The 16,011-nt window shown below is 54.5% G+C and overlaps 33 non-coding genes across 33 annotated transcripts; 7 read left to right on the top strand and 26 right to left on the bottom strand.

Annotated features, from left to right (window-relative positions):
- Nucleotides 1-51: 51 nt before the first annotated feature.
- Trnag-ucc (transfer RNA glycine (anticodon UCC)) lies at nucleotides 52-123 on the top strand. Its single transcript has one exon. It is a non-coding gene; the product is annotated as a tRNA-Gly (tRNA).
- A 585-nt stretch (nucleotides 124-708) lies between these two features.
- Trnai-aau (transfer RNA isoleucine (anticodon AAU)) lies at nucleotides 709-782 on the bottom strand. The gene has a single exon. It is a non-coding gene; the product is annotated as a tRNA-Ile (tRNA).
- Nucleotides 783-980: 198 nt separating this feature from the next.
- Trnae-uuc (transfer RNA glutamic acid (anticodon UUC)) lies at nucleotides 981-1,052 on the bottom strand. The gene has a single exon. It is a non-coding gene; the product is annotated as a tRNA-Glu (tRNA).
- A 296-nt stretch (nucleotides 1,053-1,348) lies between these two features.
- Trnam-cau (transfer RNA methionine (anticodon CAU)) lies at nucleotides 1,349-1,421 on the bottom strand. Its single transcript has one exon. It is a non-coding gene; the product is annotated as a tRNA-Met (tRNA).
- Nucleotides 1,422-1,802: 381 nt separating this feature from the next.
- Trnag-gcc (transfer RNA glycine (anticodon GCC)) lies at nucleotides 1,803-1,873 on the bottom strand. Its single transcript has one exon. It is a non-coding gene; the product is annotated as a tRNA-Gly (tRNA).
- A 341-nt stretch (nucleotides 1,874-2,214) lies between these two features.
- Trnag-ucc (transfer RNA glycine (anticodon UCC)) lies at nucleotides 2,215-2,286 on the top strand. Its single transcript has one exon. It is a non-coding gene; the product is annotated as a tRNA-Gly (tRNA).
- A 585-nt stretch (nucleotides 2,287-2,871) lies between these two features.
- Trnai-aau (transfer RNA isoleucine (anticodon AAU)) lies at nucleotides 2,872-2,945 on the bottom strand. Its single transcript has one exon. It is a non-coding gene; the product is annotated as a tRNA-Ile (tRNA).
- Nucleotides 2,946-3,143: 198 nt separating this feature from the next.
- Nucleotides 3,144-3,215, bottom strand: Trnae-uuc (transfer RNA glutamic acid (anticodon UUC)). The gene has a single exon. It is a non-coding gene; the product is annotated as a tRNA-Glu (tRNA).
- A 296-nt stretch (nucleotides 3,216-3,511) lies between these two features.
- Nucleotides 3,512-3,584, bottom strand: Trnam-cau (transfer RNA methionine (anticodon CAU)). The gene has a single exon. It is a non-coding gene; the product is annotated as a tRNA-Met (tRNA).
- A 381-nt stretch (nucleotides 3,585-3,965) lies between these two features.
- On the bottom strand, nucleotides 3,966-4,036 carry Trnag-gcc (transfer RNA glycine (anticodon GCC)). Its single transcript has one exon. It is a non-coding gene; the product is annotated as a tRNA-Gly (tRNA).
- Nucleotides 4,037-4,377: 341 nt separating this feature from the next.
- Trnag-ucc (transfer RNA glycine (anticodon UCC)) lies at nucleotides 4,378-4,449 on the top strand. Its single transcript has one exon. It is a non-coding gene; the product is annotated as a tRNA-Gly (tRNA).
- A 585-nt stretch (nucleotides 4,450-5,034) lies between these two features.
- Trnai-aau (transfer RNA isoleucine (anticodon AAU)) lies at nucleotides 5,035-5,108 on the bottom strand. Its single transcript has one exon. It is a non-coding gene; the product is annotated as a tRNA-Ile (tRNA).
- Nucleotides 5,109-5,306: 198 nt separating this feature from the next.
- On the bottom strand, nucleotides 5,307-5,378 carry Trnae-uuc (transfer RNA glutamic acid (anticodon UUC)). The gene has a single exon. It is a non-coding gene; the product is annotated as a tRNA-Glu (tRNA).
- Nucleotides 5,379-5,674: 296 nt separating this feature from the next.
- Nucleotides 5,675-5,747, bottom strand: Trnam-cau (transfer RNA methionine (anticodon CAU)). The gene has a single exon. It is a non-coding gene; the product is annotated as a tRNA-Met (tRNA).
- A 381-nt stretch (nucleotides 5,748-6,128) lies between these two features.
- On the bottom strand, nucleotides 6,129-6,199 carry Trnag-gcc (transfer RNA glycine (anticodon GCC)). The gene has a single exon. It is a non-coding gene; the product is annotated as a tRNA-Gly (tRNA).
- Nucleotides 6,200-6,540: 341 nt separating this feature from the next.
- Trnag-ucc (transfer RNA glycine (anticodon UCC)) lies at nucleotides 6,541-6,612 on the top strand. The gene has a single exon. It is a non-coding gene; the product is annotated as a tRNA-Gly (tRNA).
- Nucleotides 6,613-7,196: 584 nt separating this feature from the next.
- Nucleotides 7,197-7,270, bottom strand: Trnai-aau (transfer RNA isoleucine (anticodon AAU)). Its single transcript has one exon. It is a non-coding gene; the product is annotated as a tRNA-Ile (tRNA).
- Nucleotides 7,271-7,468: 198 nt separating this feature from the next.
- Trnae-uuc (transfer RNA glutamic acid (anticodon UUC)) lies at nucleotides 7,469-7,540 on the bottom strand. The gene has a single exon. It is a non-coding gene; the product is annotated as a tRNA-Glu (tRNA).
- A 296-nt stretch (nucleotides 7,541-7,836) lies between these two features.
- On the bottom strand, nucleotides 7,837-7,909 carry Trnam-cau (transfer RNA methionine (anticodon CAU)). Its single transcript has one exon. It is a non-coding gene; the product is annotated as a tRNA-Met (tRNA).
- Nucleotides 7,910-8,290: 381 nt separating this feature from the next.
- Nucleotides 8,291-8,361, bottom strand: Trnag-gcc (transfer RNA glycine (anticodon GCC)). Its single transcript has one exon. It is a non-coding gene; the product is annotated as a tRNA-Gly (tRNA).
- Nucleotides 8,362-8,702: 341 nt separating this feature from the next.
- On the top strand, nucleotides 8,703-8,774 carry Trnag-ucc (transfer RNA glycine (anticodon UCC)). The gene has a single exon. It is a non-coding gene; the product is annotated as a tRNA-Gly (tRNA).
- Nucleotides 8,775-9,358: 584 nt separating this feature from the next.
- Trnai-aau (transfer RNA isoleucine (anticodon AAU)) lies at nucleotides 9,359-9,432 on the bottom strand. The gene has a single exon. It is a non-coding gene; the product is annotated as a tRNA-Ile (tRNA).
- A 198-nt stretch (nucleotides 9,433-9,630) lies between these two features.
- On the bottom strand, nucleotides 9,631-9,702 carry Trnae-uuc (transfer RNA glutamic acid (anticodon UUC)). Its single transcript has one exon. It is a non-coding gene; the product is annotated as a tRNA-Glu (tRNA).
- Nucleotides 9,703-9,998: 296 nt separating this feature from the next.
- On the bottom strand, nucleotides 9,999-10,071 carry Trnam-cau (transfer RNA methionine (anticodon CAU)). Its single transcript has one exon. It is a non-coding gene; the product is annotated as a tRNA-Met (tRNA).
- Nucleotides 10,072-10,452: 381 nt separating this feature from the next.
- Nucleotides 10,453-10,523, bottom strand: Trnag-gcc (transfer RNA glycine (anticodon GCC)). The gene has a single exon. It is a non-coding gene; the product is annotated as a tRNA-Gly (tRNA).
- Nucleotides 10,524-10,864: 341 nt separating this feature from the next.
- Trnag-ucc (transfer RNA glycine (anticodon UCC)) lies at nucleotides 10,865-10,936 on the top strand. The gene has a single exon. It is a non-coding gene; the product is annotated as a tRNA-Gly (tRNA).
- A 583-nt stretch (nucleotides 10,937-11,519) lies between these two features.
- On the bottom strand, nucleotides 11,520-11,593 carry Trnai-aau (transfer RNA isoleucine (anticodon AAU)). Its single transcript has one exon. It is a non-coding gene; the product is annotated as a tRNA-Ile (tRNA).
- A 200-nt stretch (nucleotides 11,594-11,793) lies between these two features.
- On the bottom strand, nucleotides 11,794-11,866 carry Trnae-uuc (transfer RNA glutamic acid (anticodon UUC)). Its single transcript has one exon. It is a non-coding gene; the product is annotated as a tRNA-Glu (tRNA).
- Nucleotides 11,867-12,166: 300 nt separating this feature from the next.
- On the bottom strand, nucleotides 12,167-12,239 carry Trnam-cau (transfer RNA methionine (anticodon CAU)). The gene has a single exon. It is a non-coding gene; the product is annotated as a tRNA-Met (tRNA).
- A 390-nt stretch (nucleotides 12,240-12,629) lies between these two features.
- On the bottom strand, nucleotides 12,630-12,699 carry Trnag-gcc (transfer RNA glycine (anticodon GCC)). Its single transcript has one exon. It is a non-coding gene; the product is annotated as a tRNA-Gly (tRNA).
- Nucleotides 12,700-13,040: 341 nt separating this feature from the next.
- Nucleotides 13,041-13,112, top strand: Trnag-ucc (transfer RNA glycine (anticodon UCC)). Its single transcript has one exon. It is a non-coding gene; the product is annotated as a tRNA-Gly (tRNA).
- A 586-nt stretch (nucleotides 13,113-13,698) lies between these two features.
- On the bottom strand, nucleotides 13,699-13,774 carry Trnai-aau (transfer RNA isoleucine (anticodon AAU)). Its single transcript has one exon. It is a non-coding gene; the product is annotated as a tRNA-Ile (tRNA).
- Nucleotides 13,775-13,981: 207 nt separating this feature from the next.
- Nucleotides 13,982-14,053, bottom strand: Trnae-uuc (transfer RNA glutamic acid (anticodon UUC)). Its single transcript has one exon. It is a non-coding gene; the product is annotated as a tRNA-Glu (tRNA).
- Between the last annotated feature and the right edge of the window lie 1,958 nt (nucleotides 14,054-16,011).

Genomic DNA, 16,011 nt, shown 5'->3' with positions numbered 1-16,011 from the left:
CTGCCGACAGGCGGGAAGCCGACACAGTGCGGCGCCGGGGCGCTCCCTTGTGCGGTGGTGGTGTAATGGTCAGCATAGTTGCCTTCCAAGCAGTTGATCCGGGTTCGATTCCCGGCCACCGCAGCAGGCTTTTAATTTCGCGTATGGGTACTTTTGCCACGCGCCTTGAAATTAATGTTTTGTTTTCCTCCCTGTTACTCGCTGCAGACCAGCCTGTAGTGTGTCTCGACTTGTCTCGACTTTGCTCGGCTGACGCGAGAGCTGACGCTCTCAAATCGGCCTATATCAAAACAACAAGCACGAGAAACGACTGAGAGAGGTAAGGAGAGGCGAGGCGATGGACACACAGCACGCCCCTTCATTTCACGGTGGCGTCTCCCTGACCGAATCGGGCTGTGGCTCCGAAAACAAAGGAGAAAGAAAAATAGGAAGTAAAACTGCCAACAGTACCCTGTGTTCCGATGCACTTACCCGCCCAAGTACTGACAAGGGCCAAAGTTGTTACGCATCGGCAATCGGACATTTCCTCTCATTTTCTCTTTATCGGTTGAGAACCAGTGTATCGAGCACACTATGGCCATTGGCGAGTGAATGCTGTAGCGCTTCCCGACAGGTCGGGTTCGGAACCTCTGTCAACTTCCACGCAGGGTGGTCATCACACTCGCCAGCTGAAATAGGCGCTGCCTTTTCGTAGTAGTAAATGCGTAGTGGCCCGTGGGGGGATCGAACCCACGACCTTCGCGTTATTAGCACGACGCTCTAACCAACTGAGCTAACGGGCCTCGACAGATGCAGTTGCTCAGGCCTACACTGGAACCGTGTGGCATGAAGCCATACACCATTTCTATGGCCGTCGTGTGTCTGCTTCCCTCGTCTATATTCTGCTGACTGTCACGAAACAGTAGCTATATTGCGAGCAGGACGGGAAACGGCAGCTCGGACAGCTCAAACTTGTCACGAGTAGTGTGGAAAAAATTCCGTTCCGGTACCGGGAATCGAACCCGGGCCTCCTGGGTGAAAGCCAGGTATCCTAGCCACTAGACCACACCGGATCTGTGCGTTTCTTCGACGGTTCGGACGGTCCCTTGGCGCATTTCGTGCCGAGTCCCGCGTCCGCGCCCATCTCTCTTTGCGAGCATCTTTGCGCATGCTGACTGGCAAGGCGCGCACCTCAAACGTCTCAGAGCAATGCTTTTGGCTTCATGCTCTGCTGGGAGAAGAGGAAAAGGGAAGCTGTAAGTAGCAATAACAGGAAGTAAACATTTTCCCGCTGAAGCGTTGTGGATAACAAACAAGAAATAAGTTGGGGCCCCAGCAACAGCACCACCATCAGTCACAGAAAATTAAATGCCCCGGGTGAGGATCGAACTCACGACCTTAAGATTATGAGACTTACGCGCTGCCTACTGCGCTACCGAGGCACCGGTGAACCGTTTGTCCTGGAAACTGGGTAAGTATCATACCGAATGTTAGACGTGAAGACACTGTACTTCCTGGATAACGTGTTCTGTTTGCTACACGTGCATTGCCGGCCCAGTTGATTGCGGTGTTGCTGCAGCTTTTGCAACGATAGGCAGCACTCCTTGTCGTTAAAGTTCAGTGCCTCGGAGGCACCTGGACACAGCAACTTGTGAGGCCAGGCCGACGCTAGTCTATAGAACATGATGCGAGCGTCCCAGTGGGGACCCGCCAGTGCTGCGTTCTCGGTTCTTCTCAAGGGAATCCAGCTATACATTCTTGTGGATCGTGCATGTCAAGCGCGCAAGCCACACGGCAGCATTACCGCGGGAAAAGCAAAATGATGCATCGGCCGGGAATCGAACCCGGGCCGCCCGCGTGGCAGGCGAGCATTCTACCACTGAACCACCGATGCTCCGGTCGGTATCAACTTCAAGCTGCTTCCCGAGCAGTTGTCTTAAGGGAAAGTGGGACTGTCGTCAAGCGCCATAGCATTCTGCCGAGAAGATGCTGCAGACGCTGAACCCTGCACTGTACTGCTTAAAATCGCCGCCAGAACGCCGTCCTCTGCGTACTCTTGCGTCGCCAGAGCCGACTCTTGCCAAAGGATGCGAAATGTGCGCGGATATGCTGTCCGAATGCGTCTGGATGTGCTCCCCTAGCCTACCTCGAAATGCGCCTGCCAGGTACCATCACCTTCGGCCGCTGCCGACAGGCGGGAAGCCGACACAGTGCGGCGCCGAGGCGCTCCCTTGTGCGGTGGTGGTGTAATGGTCAGCATAGTTGCCTTCCAAGCAGTTGATCCGGGTTCGATTCCCGGCCACCGCAGCAGGCTTTTAATTTCGCGTATGGGTACTTTTGCCACGCGCCTTGAAATTAATGTTTTGTTTTCCTCCCTGTTACTCGCTGCAGACCAGCCTGTAGTGTGTCTCGACTTGTCTCGACTTTGCTCGGCTGACGCGAGAGCTGACGCTCTCAAATCGGCCTATATCAAAACAACAAGCACGAGAAACGACTGAGAGAGGTAAGGAGAGGCGAGGCGATGGACACACAGCACGCCCCTTCATTTCACGGTGGCGTCTCCCTGACCGAATCGGGCTGTGGCTCCGAAAACAAAGGAGAAAGAAAAATAGGAAGTAAAACTGCCAACAGTACCCTGTGTTCCGATGCACTTACCCGCCCAAGTACTGACAAGGGCCAAAGTTGTTACGCATCGGCAATCGGACATTTCCTCTCATTTTCTCTTTATCGGTTGAGAACCAGTGTATCGAGCACACTATGGCCATTGGCGAGTGAATGCTGTAGCGCTTCCCGACAGGTCGGGTTCGGAACCTCTGTCAACTTCCACGCAGGGTGGTCATCACACTCGCCAGCTGAAATAGGCGCTGCCTTTTCGTAGTAGTAAATGCGTAGTGGCCCGTGGGGGGATCGAACCCACGACCTTCGCGTTATTAGCACGACGCTCTAACCAACTGAGCTAACGGGCCTCGACAGATGCAGTTGCTCAGGCCTACACTGGAACCGTGTGGCATGAAGCCATACACCATTTCTATGGCCGTCGTGTGTCTGCTTCCCTCGTCTATATTCTGCTGACTGTCACGAAACAGTAGCTATATTGCGAGCAGGACGGGAAACGGCAGCTCGGACAGCTCAAACTTGTCACGAGTAGTGTGGAAAAAATTCCGTTCCGGTACCGGGAATCGAACCCGGGCCTCCTGGGTGAAAGCCAGGTATCCTAGCCACTAGACCACACCGGATCTGTGCGTTTCTTCGACGGTTCGGACGGTCCCTTGGCGCATTTCGTGCCGAGTCCCGCGTCCGCGCCCATCTCTCTTTGCGAGCATCTTTGCGCATGCTGACTGGCAAGGCGCGCACCTCAAACGTCTCAGAGCAATGCTTTTGGCTTCATGCTCTGCTGGGAGAAGAGGAAAAGGGAAGCTGTAAGTAGCAATAACAGGAAGTAAACATTTTCCCGCTGAAGCGTTGTGGATAACAAACAAGAAATAAGTTGGGGCCCCAGCAACAGCACCACCATCAGTCACAGAAAATTAAATGCCCCGGGTGAGGATCGAACTCACGACCTTAAGATTATGAGACTTACGCGCTGCCTACTGCGCTACCGAGGCACCGGTGAACCGTTTGTCCTGGAAACTGGGTAAGTATCATACCGAATGTTAGACGTGAAGACACTGTACTTCCTGGATAACGTGTTCTGTTTGCTACACGTGCATTGCCGGCCCAGTTGATTGCGGTGTTGCTGCAGCTTTTGCAACGATAGGCAGCACTCCTTGTCGTTAAAGTTCAGTGCCTCGGAGGCACCTGGACACAGCAACTTGTGAGGCCAGGCCGACGCTAGTCTATAGAACATGATGCGAGCGTCCCAGTGGGGACCCGCCAGTGCTGCGTTCTCGGTTCTTCTCAAGGGAATCCAGCTATACATTCTTGTGGATCGTGCATGTCAAGCGCGCAAGCCACACGGCAGCATTACCGCGGGAAAAGCAAAATGATGCATCGGCCGGGAATCGAACCCGGGCCGCCCGCGTGGCAGGCGAGCATTCTACCACTGAACCACCGATGCTCCGGTCGGTATCAACTTCAAGCTGCTTCCCGAGCAGTTGTCTTAAGGGAAAGTGGGACTGTCGTCAAGCGCCATAGCATTCTGCCGAGAAGATGCTGCAGACGCTGAACCCTGCACTGTACTGCTTAAAATCGCCGCCAGAACGCCGTCCTCTGCGTACTCTTGCGTCGCCAGAGCCGACTCTTGCCAAAGGATGCGAAATGTGCGCGGATATGCTGTCCGAATGCGTCTGGATGTGCTCCCCTAGCCTACCTCGAAATGCGCCTGCCAGGTACCATCACCTTCGGCCGCTGCCGACAGGCGGGAAGCCGACACAGTGCGGCGCCGGGGCGCTCCCTTGTGCGGTGGTGGTGTAATGGTCAGCATAGTTGCCTTCCAAGCAGTTGATCCGGGTTCGATTCCCGGCCACCGCAGCAGGCTTTTAATTTCGCGTATGGGTACTTTTGCCACGCGCCTTGAAATTAATGTTTTGTTTTCCTCCCTGTTACTCGCTGCAGACCAGCCTGTAGTGTGTCTCGACTTGTCTCGACTTTGCTCGGCTGACGCGAGAGCTGACGCTCTCAAATCGGCCTATATCAAAACAACAAGCACGAGAAACGACTGAGAGAGGTAAGGAGAGGCGAGGCGATGGACACACAGCACGCCCCTTCATTTCACGGTGGCGTCTCCCTGACCGAATCGGGCTGTGGCTCCGAAAACAAAGGAGAAAGAAAAATAGGAAGTAAAACTGCCAACAGTACCCTGTGTTCCGATGCACTTACCCGCCCAAGTACTGACAAGGGCCAAAGTTGTTACGCATCGGCAATCGGACATTTCCTCTCATTTTCTCTTTATCGGTTGAGAACCAGTGTATCGAGCACACTATGGCCATTGGCGAGTGAATGCTGTAGCGCTTCCCGACAGGTCGGGTTCGGAACCTCTGTCAACTTCCACGCAGGGTGGTCATCACACTCGCCAGCTGAAATAGGCGCTGCCTTTTCGTAGTAGTAAATGCGTAGTGGCCCGTGGGGGGATCGAACCCACGACCTTCGCGTTATTAGCACGACGCTCTAACCAACTGAGCTAACGGGCCTCGACAGATGCAGTTGCTCAGGCCTACACTGGAACCGTGTGGCATGAAGCCATACACCATTTCTATGGCCGTCGTGTGTCTGCTTCCCTCGTCTATATTCTGCTGACTGTCACGAAACAGTAGCTATATTGCGAGCAGGACGGGAAACGGCAGCTCGGACAGCTCAAACTTGTCACGAGTAGTGTGGAAAAAATTCCGTTCCGGTACCGGGAATCGAACCCGGGCCTCCTGGGTGAAAGCCAGGTATCCTAGCCACTAGACCACACCGGATCTGTGCGTTTCTTCGACGGTTCGGACGGTCCCTTGGCGCATTTCGTGCCGAGTCCCGCGTCCGCGCCCATCTCTCTTTGCGAGCATCTTTGCGCATGCTGACTGGCAAGGCGCGCACCTCAAACGTCTCAGAGCAATGCTTTTGGCTTCATGCTCTGCTGGGAGAAGAGGAAAAGGGAAGCTGTAAGTAGCAATAACAGGAAGTAAACATTTTCCCGCTGAAGCGTTGTGGATAACAAACAAGAAATAAGTTGGGGCCCCAGCAACAGCACCACCATCAGTCACAGAAAATTAAATGCCCCGGGTGAGGATCGAACTCACGACCTTAAGATTATGAGACTTACGCGCTGCCTACTGCGCTACCGAGGCACCGGTGAACCGTTTGTCCTGGAAACTGGGTAAGTATCATACCGAATGTTAGACGTGAAGACACTGTACTTCCTGGATAACGTGTTCTGTTTGCTACACGTGCATTGCCGGCCCAGTTGATTGCGGTGTTGCTGCAGCTTTTGCAACGATAGGCAGCACTCCTTGTCGTTAAAGTTCAGTGCCTCGGAGGCACCTGGACACAGCAACTTGTGAGGCCAGGCCGACGCTAGTCTATAGAACATGATGCGAGCGTCCCAGTGGGGACCCGCCAGTGCTGCGTTCTCGGTTCTTCTCAAGGGAATCCAGCTATACATTCTTGTGGATCGTGCATGTCAAGCGCGCAAGCCACACGGCAGCATTACCGCGGGAAAAGCAAAATGATGCATCGGCCGGGAATCGAACCCGGGCCGCCCGCGTGGCAGGCGAGCATTCTACCACTGAACCACCGATGCTCCGGTCGGTATCAACTTCAAGCTGCTTCCCGAGCAGTTGTCTTAAGGGAAAGTGGGACTGTCGTCAAGCGCCATAGCATTCTGCCGAGAAGATGCTGCAGACGCTGAACCCTGCACTGTACTGCTTAAAATCGCCGCCAGAACGCCGTCCTCTGCGTACTCTTGCGTCGCCAGAGCCGACTCTTGCCAAAGGATGCGAAATGTGCGCGGATATGCTGTCCGAATGCGTCTGGATGTGCTCCCCTAGCCTACCTCGAAATGCGCCTGCCAGGTACCATCACCTTCGGCCGCTGCCGACAGGCGGGAAGCCGACACAGTGCGGCGCCGGGGCGCTCCCTTGTGCGGTGGTGGTGTAATGGTCAGCATAGTTGCCTTCCAAGCAGTTGATCCGGGTTCGATTCCCGGCCACCGCAGCAGGCTTTTAATTTCGCGTATGGGTACTTTTGCCACGCGCCTTGAAATTAATGTTTTGTTTTCCTCCCTGTTACTCGCTGCAGACCAGCCTGTAGTGTGTCTCGACTTGTCTCGACTTTGCTCGGCTGACGCGAGAGCTGACGCTCTCAAATCGGCCTATATCAAAACAACAAGCACGAAAACGACTGAGAGAGGTAAGGAGAGGCGAGGCGATGGACACACAGCACGCCCCTTCATTTCACGGTGGCGTCTCCCTGACCGAATCGGGCTGTGGCTCCGAAAACAAAGGAGAAAGAAAAATAGGAAGTAAAACTGCCAACAGTACCCTGTGTTCCGATGCACTTACCCGCCCAAGTACTGACAAGGGCCAAAGTTGTTACGCATCGGCAATCGGACATTTCCTCTCATTTTCTCTTTATCGGTTGAGAACCAGTGTATCGAGCACACTATGGCCATTGGCGAGTGAATGCTGTAGCGCTTCCCGACAGGTCGGGTTCGGAACCTCTGTCAACTTCCACGCAGGGTGGTCATCACACTCGCCAGCTGAAATAGGCGCTGCCTTTTCGTAGTAGTAAATGCGTAGTGGCCCGTGGGGGGATCGAACCCACGACCTTCGCGTTATTAGCACGACGCTCTAACCAACTGAGCTAACGGGCCTCGACAGATGCAGTTGCTCAGGCCTACACTGGAACCGTGTGGCATGAAGCCATACACCATTTCTATGGCCGTCGTGTGTCTGCTTCCCTCGTCTATATTCTGCTGACTGTCACGAAACAGTAGCTATATTGCGAGCAGGACGGGAAACGGCAGCTCGGACAGCTCAAACTTGTCACGAGTAGTGTGGAAAAAATTCCGTTCCGGTACCGGGAATCGAACCCGGGCCTCCTGGGTGAAAGCCAGGTATCCTAGCCACTAGACCACACCGGATCTGTGCGTTTCTTCGACGGTTCGGACGGTCCCTTGGCGCATTTCGTGCCGAGTCCCGCGTCCGCGCCCATCTCTCTTTGCGAGCATCTTTGCGCATGCTGACTGGCAAGGCGCGCACCTCAAACGTCTCAGAGCAATGCTTTTGGCTTCATGCTCTGCTGGGAGAAGAGGAAAAGGGAAGCTGTAAGTAGCAATAACAGGAAGTAAACATTTTCCCGCTGAAGCGTTGTGGATAACAAACAAGAAATAAGTTGGGGCCCCAGCAACAGCACCACCATCAGTCACAGAAAATTAAATGCCCCGGGTGAGGATCGAACTCACGACCTTAAGATTATGAGACTTACGCGCTGCCTACTGCGCTACCGAGGCACCGGTGAACCGTTTGTCCTGGAAACTGGGTAAGTATCATACCGAATGTTAGACGTGAAGACACTGTACTTCCTGGATAACGTGTTCTGTTTGCTACACGTGCATTGCCGGCCCAGTTGATTGCGGTGTTGCTGCAGCTTTTGCAACGATAGGCAGCACTCCTTGTCGTTAAAGTTCAGTGCCTCGGAGGCACCTGGACACAGCAACTTGTGAGGCCAGGCCGACGCTAGTCGATAGAACATGATGCGAGCGTCCCAGTGGGGACCCGCCAGTGCTGCGTTCTCGGTTCTTCTCAAGGGAATCCAGCTATACATTCTTGTGGATCGTGCATGTCAAGCGCGCAAGCCACACGGCAGCATTACCGCGGGAAAAGCAAAATGATGCATCGGCCGGGAATCGAACCCGGGCCGCCCGCGTGGCAGGCGAGCATTCTACCACTGAACCACCGATGCTCCGGTCGGTATCAACTTCAAGCTGCTTCCCGAGCAGTTGTCTTAAGGGAAAGTGGGACTGTCGTCAAGCGCCATAGCATTCTGCCGAGAAGATGCTGCAGACGCTGAACCCTGCACTGTACTGCTTAAAATCGCCGCCAGAACGCCGTCCTCTGCGTACTCTTGCGTCGCCAGAGCCGACTCTTGCCAAAGGATGCGAAATGTGCGCGGATATGCTGTCCGAATGCGTCTGGATGTGCTCCCCTAGCCTACCTCGAAATGCGCCTGCCAGGTACCATCACCTTCGGCCGCTGCCGACAGGCGGGAAGCCGACACAGTGCGGCGCCGGGGCGCTCCCTTGTGCGGTGGTGGTGTAATGGTCAGCATAGTTGCCTTCCAAGCAGTTGATCCGGGTTCGATTCCCGGCCACCGCAGCAGGCTTTTAATTTCGCGTATGGGTACTTTTGCCACGCGCCTTGAAATTAATGTTTTGTTTTCCTCCCTGTTACTCGCTGCAGACCAGCCTGTAGTGTGTCTCGACTTGTCTCGACTTTGCTCGGCTGACGCGAGAGCTGACGCTCTCAAATCGGCCTATATCAAAACAACAAGCACGAAAACGACTGAGAGAGGTAAGGAGAGGCGAGGCGATGGACACACAGCACGCCCCTTCATTTCACGGTGGCGTCTCCCTGACCGAATCGGGCTGTGGCTCCGAAAACAAAGGAGAAAGAAAAATAGGAAGTAAAACTGCCAACAGTACCCTGTGTTCCGATGCACTTACCCGCCCAAGTACTGACAAGGGCCAAAGTTGTTACGCATCGGCAATCGGACATTTCCTCTCATTTTCTCTTTATCGGTTGAGAACCAGTGTATCGAGCACACTATGGCCATTGGCGAGTGAATGCTGTAGCGCTTCCCGACAGGTCGGGTTCGGAACCTCTGTCAACTTCCACGCAGGGTGGTCATCACACTCGCCAGCTGAAATAGGCGCTGCCTTTTCGTAGTAGTAAATGCGTAGTGGCCCGTGGGGGGATCGAACCCACGACCTTCGCGTTATTAGCACGACGCTCTAACCAACTGAGCTAACGGGCCTCGACAGATGCAGTTGCTCAGGCCTACACTGGAACCGTGTGGCATGAAGCCATACACCATTTCTATGGCCGTCGTGTGTCTGCTTCCCTCGTCTATATTCTGCTGACTGTCACGAAACAGTAGCTATATTGCGAGCAGGACGGGAAACGGCAGCTCGGACAGCTCAAACTTGTCACGAGTAGTGTGGAAAAAATTCCGTTCCGGTACCGGGAATCGAACCCGGGCCTCCTGGGTGAAAGCCAGGTATCCTAGCCACTAGACCACACCGGATCTGTGCGTTTCTTCGACGGTTCGGACGGTCCCTTGGCGCATTTCGTGCCGAGTCCCGCGTCCGCGCCCATCTCTCTTTGCGAGCATCTTTGCGCATGCTGACTGGCAAGGCGCGCACCTCAAACGTCTCAGAGCAATGCTTTTGGCTTCATGCTCTGCTGGGAGAAGAGGAAAAGGGAAGCTGTAAGTAGCAATAACAGGAAGTAAACATTTTCCCGCTGAAGCGTTGTGGATAACAAACAAGAAATAAGTTGGGGCCCCAGCAACAGCACCACCATCAGTCACAGAAAATTAAATGCCCCGGGTGAGGATCGAACTCACGACCTTAAGATTATGAGACTTACGCGCTGCCTACTGCGCTACCGAGGCACCGGTGAACCGTTTGTCCTGGAAACTGGGTAAGTATCATACCGAATGTTAGACGTGAAGACACTGTACTTCCTGGATAACGTGTTCTGTTTGCTACACGTGCATTGCCGGCCCAGTTGATTGCGGTGTTGCTGCAGCTTTTGCAACGATAGGCAGCACTCCTTGTCGTTAAAGTTCAGTGCCTCGGAGGCACCTGGACACAGCAACTTGTGAGGCCAGGCCGACGCTAGTCTATAGAACATGATGCGAGCGTCCCAGTGGGGACCCGCCAGTGCTGCGTTCTCGGTTCTTCTCAAGGGAATCCAGCTATACATTCTTGTGGATCGTGCATGTCAAGCGCGCAAGCCACACGGCAGCATTACCGCGGGAAAAGCAAAATGATGCATCGGCCGGGAATCGAACCCGGGCCGCCCGCGTGGCAGGCGAGCATTCTACCACTGAACCACCGATGCTCCGGTCGGTATCAACTTCAAGCTGCTTCCCGAGCAGTTGTCTTAAGGGAAAGTGGGACTGTCGTCAAGCGCCATAGCATTCTGCCGAGAAGATGCTGCAGACGCTGAACCCTGCACTGTACTGCTTAAAATCGCCGCCAGAACGCCGTCCTCTGCGTACTCTTGCGTCGCCAGAGCCGACTCTTGCCAAAGGATGCGAAATGTGCGCGGATATGCTGTCCGAATGCGTCTGGATGTGCTCCCCTAGCCTACCTCGAAATGCGCCTGCCAGGTACCATCACCTTCGGCCGCTGCCGACAGGCGGGAAGCCGACACAGTGCGGCGCCGGGGCGCTCCCTTGTGCGGTGGTGGTGTAATGGTCAGCATAGTTGCCTTCCAAGCAGTTGATCCGGGTTCGATTCCCGGCCACCGCAGCAGGCTTTTAATTTCGCGTATGGGTACTTTTGCCACGCGCCTTGAAATTAATGTTTTGTTTTCCTCCCTGTTACTCGCTGCAGACCAGCCTGTAGTGTGTCTCGACTTGTCTCGACTTTGCTCGGCTGACGCGAGAGCTGACGCTCTCAAATCGGCCTATATCAAAACAACAAGCACGAAAACGACTGAGAGAGGTAAGGAGAGGCGAGGCGATGGACACACAGCACGCCCCTTCATTTCACGGTGGCGTCTCCTGACCGAATCGGGCTGTGGCTCCGAAAACAAAGGAGAAAGAAAAATAGGAAGTAAAACTGCCAACAGTACCCTGTGTTCCGATGCACTTACCCGCCCAAGTACTGACAAGGGCCAAAGTTGTTACGCATCGGCAATCGGACATTTCCTCTCATTTTCTCTTTATCGGTTGAGAACCAGTGTATCGAGCACACTATGGCCATTGGCGAGTGAATGCTGTAGCGCTTCCGACAGGTCGGGTTCGGAACCTCTGTCAACTTCCACGCAGGGTGGTCATCACACTCGCCAGCTGAAATAGGCGCTGCCTTTTCGTAGTAGTAAATGCGTAAGTGGCCCGTGGGGGGATCGAACCCACGACCTTCGCGTTATTAGCACGACGCTCTAACCAACTGAGCTAACGGGCCTCGACAGATGCAGTTGCTCAGGCCTACACTGGAACCGTGTGGCATGAAGCCATACACCATTTCTATGGCCGTCGTGTGTCTGCTTCCCTCAGTCTATATTCTGCTGACTGTCCACGAAACAGTAGCTATATTGCGAGCAGGACGGGAAACGGCAGCTCGGACAGCTCAAACTTGTCACGAGTAGTGTGGAAAAAATTCCGTTCCTGGTACCGGGAATCGAACCCGGGCCTCCTGGGTGAAAGCCAGGTATCCTAGCCACTAGACCACACCGGATCTGTGCGTTTCTTCGACGGTTCGGACGGTCCCTTGGCGCATTTTCGTGCCGAGTCCCGCGTCCGCGCCCATCTCTCTTTGCGAGCATCTTTGCGCATGCTGACTGGCAAGGCGCGCACCTCAAACGTCCTCAGAGCAATGCTTTTGGCTTCATGCTCTGCTGGGAGAAGAGGAAAAGGGGAAGCTGTAAGTAGCAATAACAGGAAGTAAACATTTTCCCGCTGAAGCGTTGTGGATAACAAACAAGAAATAAGTTGGGGCCCCAGCAACAGCACCACCATCAGTCACAGAAAAATTAAATGCCCCGGGTGAGGATCGAACTCACGACCTTAAGATTATGAGACTTACGCGCTGCCTACTGCGCTACCGAGGCACCGGTGAACCGTTTGTCCTGGAAAACTGGGTAAGTATCATACCGAATGTTAGACGTGAAGACACTGTACTTTCCTGGATAACGTGTTCTGTTTGCTACACGTGCAATTGCCGGCCGCAGTTGATTGCGGGTGTTGCTGCAGCTAGTGTGCAACGATAGGCAGCACTCCTTGTCGTTAAAGTTCAGTGCCTCGGAGGCACCTGGACACAGCAACTTGTGAGGCCAGGCCGACGCTAGTCTATAGAACATGATGCGAGCGTCCCAAGTGGGGACCCGCCAGTGCTGCGTTCTCGGTTCTTCTCAAGGGAATCCAGCTATACATTCTTGTGGATCGTGCATGTCAAGCGCGCAAGCCACACGGGCAGCATTACCGCGGGAAAAGCAAAATGATGCATCGGCCGGGAATCGAACCCGGGCCGCCGCGTGGCAGGCGAGCATTCTACCACTGAACCACCGATGCTCCGGTCGGTATCAACTTCAAGCTGCTTCCCGAGCAGTTGTCTTAAGGGAAAGGTGGGACTGTCGTCAAGCGCCATAGCATTCTGCCGAGAAGATGCTGCAGACGCTGAACCCTGCACTGTACTGCTTAAAATCGCCGCCAGAACGCCGTCCTCTGCGTACTCTTGCGTCGCCAGAGCCGACTCTTGCCAAAGGATGCGAATGTGCGCGGATATGCTGTCCGAATGCGTCTGGATGTGCTCCCCTAGCCTACCTCGAAATGCGCCTGCCAGGTACCATCACCTTCGGCCGCTGCCGACAGGCGGGAAGCCGACACAGTGCGGCGCCGGGGCGCTCCCTTGTGCGGTTGTGGTGTAATGGTCAGCATAGTTGCCTTCCAAGCAGTTGATCCGGGTTCGATTCCCGGCCACCGCAGCAGGCTTTTAATTTCGCGTATGGGTACTTTTTGCCACGCGCCTTGAAATTAATGTTTTGTTTTCCTCCCTGTTACTCGCTGCAGACCAGCCTGTAGTGTGTCTCGACTTGTCTCGACTTTGCTCGGCTGACGCGAGAGCTGACGCTCTCAAATCGGCCTATATCAAAACAACAAGCACGAAAACGACTGAGAGAGGTAAGGAGAGGCGAGGCGATGGACACACAGCACGCCCCTTTCATTACACGGTGGCGTCTCCCTGACCGAATCGGGCTGTGGCTCCGAAAACAAAGGAGAAAGAAAAATAGGAAGTAAAACTGCCAACAGTACCCTGTGTTCCGATGCACTTACCCGCCCAAGTACTGACAAGGGCCAAAGTTGTTACGCATCGGCAATCGGACATTTCCTCTCATTTTCTCTTTATCGGTTGAGAACCAGTGTATCGAGCACACTATGGCCATTGGCGAGTGAATGCTGTAGCGCTTCCCGACAGGTCGGGTCGGAACTCTGTCAACTTCCACGCAGGGTGGTGCATCACACTCGCCAGCTGAAATAGGCGCTGGCCTTTTCGTAGTAGTAAATGCGTAGTGGCCCGTGGGGGATCGAACCCCTCCGACCTTCGCGTTATTAGCACGACGCTCTAACCAACTGAGCCTAACGGGCCTCGACAGATGCAGTTGCTCAGGCCTACACTGAGAACCGTTGTGTGGCATGAAGCCATACACCATTTTCAATGGCCGCTCGTGTGTCTGCTTCCCTCGTCTATATTCTGCTGACTGTCACGAAAACAGTAGCTATATTGCGAGCAGGGACGGGGAAACGGCAGCTCGGACAGCTCAAACTTGTCACGAGTAGTGTGGAAAAAATTCCGTTCCGGTACCGGGAATCGAACCCGGGCCTCCTGGGTGAAAGCCAGGTATCCTAGCCACTAGACCACACCGGATCTGTGCGTTTCTTCGACGGTTCGGACGGTCCCTTGGCGCATTTCGTGCCGGAGTCCCGCGTCCGCGCCCATCTCTCTTGTGCGAGCATCTTTGCGCATGCTGACTGGCAAGGCGCGCACCTCAAACGTCTCAGAGCAATGCTTTTGGCTTCATGCTCTGCTGGGAGAAGAGGAAAAGGAGGAAGCTGTAAGTAGCAATAACAGGAAGTAAACATTTTCCCGCTGAAGCGTTGTGGATAACAAACAAGAAATAAGTTGGGGGGCCCCCTGCAACAGCACCACCATCAGTCACAGAAAAATTAAATGCCCCGGCAGTGAGGATCGAACATCACGACCTTAAGATTATGAGGACTTACGCGCTGCCTACTGCGCTACCGAGCGGCACCGAGTGAACCGTTTGTCCTGGAAACTGACGGTAAGTATCATACCGAATGTTAGACGTGAAGACACTGTACTTCCTGGATAACGTGTTCTGTTTGCTACACGTGCATTGCCGGCCCAGTTGATTGCGGTGTTTGCTGCAGCTTTTGCAACGATAGGCAGCACTCCTTGTCGTTAAAGTTCAGTGCCTCGGAGGCACCTGGACACAGCAACTTGTGAGGCCAGCGCCGACGGCTAGTCGATAGAACATGATGCGAGCGTCCCAGTGGGGACCCGCCAGTGCTGCGTATCTCGGCTTCTTCTCAAGGGATATCCCAGCTATACATTCTTGTGGATCGTGCATGTCAAGCGCGCAAGCCCACACCGGCAGCATTACCGCGGGAATAAAGCAAAATGACTGCATCGGCCGGGAATCGAACCCGGGCCGCCCGCGTGGCAGGCGAGCATCTACCACTGAACCACCGTGCTCCGGTCGGTATTCAACTTCTAAAGCTGCTATCCCGAGCAGTATGTCCTTAAGGGAAAGTGGGACTGTCGTCAAGCGCCTCATCTGAGCATTGCTGCCGAGAAGCCTGCTGCTGACGCTGAACCCCTGGCACTGTACTGCTTAAAATCGCCGCCAGAACGCCGTCCTCTGCGTACTCTTGCGTCGCCAGAGCCGACTCTTGCCAAAGGATGCGAAAATGTGCGCGGATATGCTGTCCGAATGCGTCTGGATGTGCTCCCCCTAGCCTACCTCGAAATGCGCCTGCCAGGTACCATCACCCTTCGGCCGCTGCCGACAGGCGGGAAGCCGACACAGTGCGGCGCCGGGGCGCTCCCTTGTGCGGTGGTGGTTGTAATGGTCAGCCATAGTTTGCCTTCCAAGCAGTTGATCCGGGTCGATTCCCGGGCCACCGCAGCAGGCTTTTAATTTCGCGTATGGGTACTCTTATGCCACGCGCCTTGAAATTAATGTTTTGTTTCCTCCCTGTTACTCCGCTGCAGACCAGCCTGTAGTGTGTCTCGATATGTCTCGACTTTGCTCGGCTGACGCTGAGAGCTGACGCTCTCAAATCGGGCTATACTTATCAAAACAACAAGCACGAGAAACGACAGAGAGAGGTAAGGAGAGGCGAGGCGATGGACACACAGCAGCCCCTTCATTTCACGGTGGCGTCTCCCTGACCGAATCGGGCTGTGGCTCCGAAAACAAAGGAGAAGAAAATAGGAAGTAAAACTGCCCACAGTACCCTGTGTTCCGATGCACTTACCCGCCCAATGTACTGACAAGGGCCAAAGTTGTTACAGCACTCCGGCAATCGGACTATTCTCCTCTCATTTTCTCTTTATCGGTTGAGAACCAGTGTATCGAGCACACTAAGGCCATTGGCGAGTGAATGCTGTAGCGCTTCCCGACAGGTCGGGTTCGGAACCTCTGTCAACCTTCCACGCAGGGTGGTCATCACACTCGCCAGCTGAATAGGCGCTGCCTTTTTCGTAGTAGTAAATGCGTAGTGGCCCGTGGGGGGATCGAACCCACGACCTTCGCGTTATTAGCACGACGCTCTAACCAACCTGATCTGTCTCGCGTGTGC

This window comes from Schistocerca gregaria, unplaced genomic scaffold (assembly GCF_023897955.1).
Source record: "Schistocerca gregaria isolate iqSchGreg1 unplaced genomic scaffold, iqSchGreg1.2 ptg001184l, whole genome shotgun sequence".
NCBI lineage: Eukaryota > Metazoa > Arthropoda > Insecta > Orthoptera > Acrididae > Schistocerca > Schistocerca gregaria.
The sequence above is the reverse complement of the archived record's forward strand: the minus strand, read 5'-3'. Positions and strand labels throughout refer to the sequence as shown.